Raw genomic sequence first — 4965 nt, forward strand, 5'->3', positions numbered from 1 at the left:
CACTGGGATCAGTTAACCAGGATTTCGCTTCGTTGACATACAAGAAGGAATTTTTTAAAATTGTTTTGTTTTTGTTTAGAGATGGTCGTTTCATTTTTAAAAGAAAATCTCACAATTAATTTTGTGGCGTACCGATGGTAAAAACAACTGGCCACATCGGATAATTATTTTCTGATTTGTGAGCTTTTATGGCTCCATATAAAAATGTGATAGGTGCAAAACTTGGTCCAAGATTCAGGAGGTTTGTTGCGTGGGTATCTAATTGTTAAGATTAAAATCCTCGATTAAACTATGTTTTATTCCATCCGTATGTACGTAACTATATTTAGCACTTTCTCATTAAAAAATGTTTTTAATCGTTTCTGCGACACAATGATCGCAAAAAGTGACCATCAGAGCCGTCCAGTTACGTAGACCTGGTATCCCTAATTAAGTATAGCTTCAGCATTTTTAGAGATCTCGTTAGGGTGGTAAAGGATGCGCGAAGTGTAGTTGTATTTATGTGTATAAATACACGCACACATATAAATATATACACACATCCCAACATACATACATACATACATACATTCATACATTCATACATTCATACATACATACATATATACATACATACACATATACATATATATACAAAATAGTGACAATCAAGCATTGAAATTCGATATCGATGAATGACCATTCACACAACTTTTCTTTCAGCATAGAAGTAAATGGTGTAGCACTTTCTCAATTAAAATTTATAAATGTAATATATGCATATATAATTGATATAATGTAATATATGCATATATAATTGATATATAAAAGATTTTCTTTCAACCACGATCATCTAGGAATTTTTTTCAATAATGTCTTTTTTGTTGTATGTCATAATAATTTCTAAAATTTTAATACGTTATCTTGTAATTTACAGATTATTAATAAGAGATTCGAAAATTTACACTTCACACAGCAAAATAATAATAAACTCTAAACGGGTTAAAACGGGTCCCGGCGCCCGTTTTACTCGCACTGTTATAAAAAATTTTCATAAAAATTTTGTTAAGCAATTTTTAAATAATATTTTCAGTAAAATATTGATAAGCAACATTGTAAAAAAAGCAAAACAAAAAAAACAAAAAAAAAACAAACAAAAAAAAAAAACAAAAAAAAAAAAACTAACAAAAAAAAAAAAGAAAGAAAAAACTTACTACTAATTGCAACTGCAAGGACTTTTTTTGATTACGCAACAATAGTTTTTTGATTACGCAACAATAGTTTCACTCCATAACAAGAGAGACATAAGCACATTTTGTCTCAACTGAGTTTACTTAGAGTGCTAATTTATATTATAATTAATGAACAGATGATGATATATTGTCAACATGTAAGTAACAGTCAATTCTTGATTAAAATTCAGCTTTTATTCAGGAATCAAATAAGGAGCTTTTAATTCCTGAATTCCTTTTGTATCAGAATCCAGAACTCTAAATTTTATTACAACGCAATGTTTGCAACCTCTAATACACTTGTAATAATTAAATGCATTTCTGAACTTTTTTCAAATCGATTCGAAACCTTTATATAATTTATATAGTTGTATAAAGTCACCTCTTAGTCTTCGAACCTTTAAAATTGTCAAGTCTTTGATTTTAGTGGTACTTATTTGAGTTTTTTCGAGTTTTTGGTATCTTTTATATAATAGAAATTCCAAGCTTAAATTGGAAACTCTAAAAGCAATCGAACGTAAGTTTTATAAGGTAATTTCATGAGGTATTTATTTCTTATGCCTAAAAATTTTATTTAATATTGCACGAATACTATTTGCTTTATTGTCAGCATTCCTTATTCATAATTTCAAGTCATTGTAAATATAAATTTTTAACTTTTTTAGAGAAAAGGTTTTTCTATTTCTTTTATTTTGCCATCATTTTCCATGAAATATTTTATTACTTGCATCAAAATGCATTATTTCTCAAAACTCGATTTTTCATTTAATTGACCATTCATCAAGTTTTTTCTACATTTTTAAAAATAATTTTGACTTTGAAATAAATAGATTTATATTTTTATTAGCACACAAACAAAATTTATTTAGAAATTGGCAAACCGTTTATTAATATCAAGAAAGTTATGCACAAAACACTGCGATACTCCATTTAATATATCAACCCGATTTGCTTTGCACTTTTTTATTACCACTCTGTGCTTCCTATTTGATAAGAATGACTCCTTTTAAGTGGCATACCAATAATCTTTTAAAGCATTAACCTTAAAAAACCTTAAAATGAATATTAAACACATAATTTTATGTGCGACACTTTGTCGAAAGCTTTTCAAAAGTTGGTAAACAAAACATCAATTGGAATACCGTTTAATATTACGTATGCTAAGATGTCAAGAAGTTCTAGTAAACAATTCGTTGTGCTTCTTTCATCTTTCAGAAAACTATGCTGTTCTTTTGCTAAAAGCTTGTTTGTCATCAAATGCTTAATTATATTATTAGCAATTATTCTTTTTAGTATTTTACATGGTATTGACGAGAAAGATACAGGGCCATAGTTTTTTGATTTCAACTTACTCCCTTGCTTAAAAAAAGGCGTTATATTAGCCTTCTTCAAAGTATCAGGTAGAGTTTCAACTTCCTTCTTTATCACTTTTTAATATCTCGCTAGCTTCTAATTACGTGTCTGATTGATAATCAATAATGTTTATACCTTTATCTTTTACATATAGAAAATGAAAATATTTATTTAATTCTTCGGTAATTTCCCACTAAACACGTTTTAGTTGGTCCAACTGACGGGCCAGTATTGGCTATAGTTGGCTAACTGTTGGCATTGCGTGCCAACCATTAACCGACTGTATACCGCGTGTTTTTGAATCGTAAAAGTTTCCCGTAAGTTTTATAATTATATTTTTTGTAAATGCTTAGTCGCATTAGTATAATATGATGCAATTTATAAATTTTTTACTTTCAAACGCTTTTTTACCTTTTAATTAAACTTTTAAACTCAAACTTTCCTTCACCTTTTAATATAACCGTTTTGCTGATAAGTACAAATGTTTTACTTTTATTCATTAGTTCATTCAGATATAAATTTTGACATTTGTTAGAGTTTTTAATTTAATTTTATGATGATTTTATTATGTATTAGACATTTTAGCTCTATTTTAACTATTAATAAGAGTTAAAATACAGCTAAAATGTATATGTGCGTATAAAGTATTATGTTTACATGAGCATTTCTGTATATATATATATATATATATATACATATATATATATATATATATATATACAACACTCGATCAACCGGAAATTATAAAAAACCTTTCCCTATATCAAAACTTACGAGCTTTGCCATTTCCTATCGTGGCCCAATGCTATGGAACCATTTTACAAGCATGAGTTGTAAACTAAGAGAAGCCAATAAATCTCAAAAATTCAAAAAGAACATAATTGAACTAATTGTCTGTCAAGATTTCTTACTTGAATTTTTCTAACAATAAACTTTTACTGTCTTTTTTATTATCAAAAGTTACTGATGATAAGATTTTATCTTCTTCAGGTTCTCCAGTCTTGAAACTACTATATATGATAAAGTGTATTTTGTATTTAATATTTTTAAACATTTTATATGTCGGAAATCATCTTTAATTGTAAATAGTTGCTTGACAAAAATAAATAAATAAATAAACAAATTTATATATATATATATATATATATATATATATATATATATATATATATATATATATATATATATATATATATATATATATATATATATATATATATGTATATATATATATATATATATATATATATATATATATATATATATATATATATATATATATATATATATATATAACAACAACAATATATATTTTCCAGTAAAATTATTACAATACTCCAGCCACATAAAGAAGTAATAATTACACTGGAGGGTTCACTCTCATATAGCATTGCTATAACAAGGAGAGCGACCATGAGAATAAAATAACATATACATAACGAAAAATAAAAATCACATACTTCCAAAATTAAGTCATAAAACCAAGATTAAATATTAAATATTTTCAATATATATATATCTGAAAACAGAAACAAAAAAAAATAAAAAATAAAAATAAAAAGATATATTTCAATTAAATTTCAACATAGCAACCAATAAAATTGTTGACTCATAAAAATTCTTGATTTATAAAATAGGATTTGAGTTTGTTTTTTAATTCTTGTATTTATAAATAGATTTTAAAGTTTTTTCATTAACATATTATCTTAGTTTAGATAAGATAGCATTGGATCTGTTTAGTTTAATTGATAATTCATTTATATGGCATTTCCAAGTTAAGCTTTCATCTATTTTTATTCCAAGATAGTTTATACTCTTTTGAGGGAGTAGTTTCTTACCATTTAATTTAATCTTGAGTTGAATATCTACATTATTGCACCTTGGTTTGAAAACTATTAGCTCAGTTTTATTACTGTTAAGAGATATTTTATTGGCATTTAACCAGTTGCAAAGTTTTTTGAGGTCATAGTTGACATATTTGTTCATTTTTTTAATAGATTTACTGAGATAAAAAAGATTTGTGTCATCAGCAAAATGCTGGACTCCACAAAATTTAATTGCTTTAGATAGATCATTTGTGTAGATTATAAATAATAATGGTCCCAGTACAGACCCTTGTGGTACACCTATATTAATTTCACAAGTATTGGAGTTTGTTCCATTTATAGAAACAAATTGATTTCTATTAGTGAGAAATGACTTAAGCCATAAATTTGAGACACCTCTTATACCATAATAAGATAGTTTGCTGAGAAGAATATTTAAATCTACTGTGTCAAATGCTTTTTGGCGGTCAATAAATACACCACACCCAAACATTCCTTTATCAAGGGCACCTCTAATATACTCAGTGAAATTAATTAGTGCAAGAGATGTTGAATAAATTGACCTGAAACCAAAT

This window comes from Hydra vulgaris, chromosome 05 (assembly GCF_038396675.1).
Source record: "Hydra vulgaris chromosome 05, alternate assembly HydraT2T_AEP".
Lineage (NCBI taxonomy): Eukaryota > Metazoa > Cnidaria > Hydrozoa > Anthoathecata > Hydridae > Hydra > Hydra vulgaris.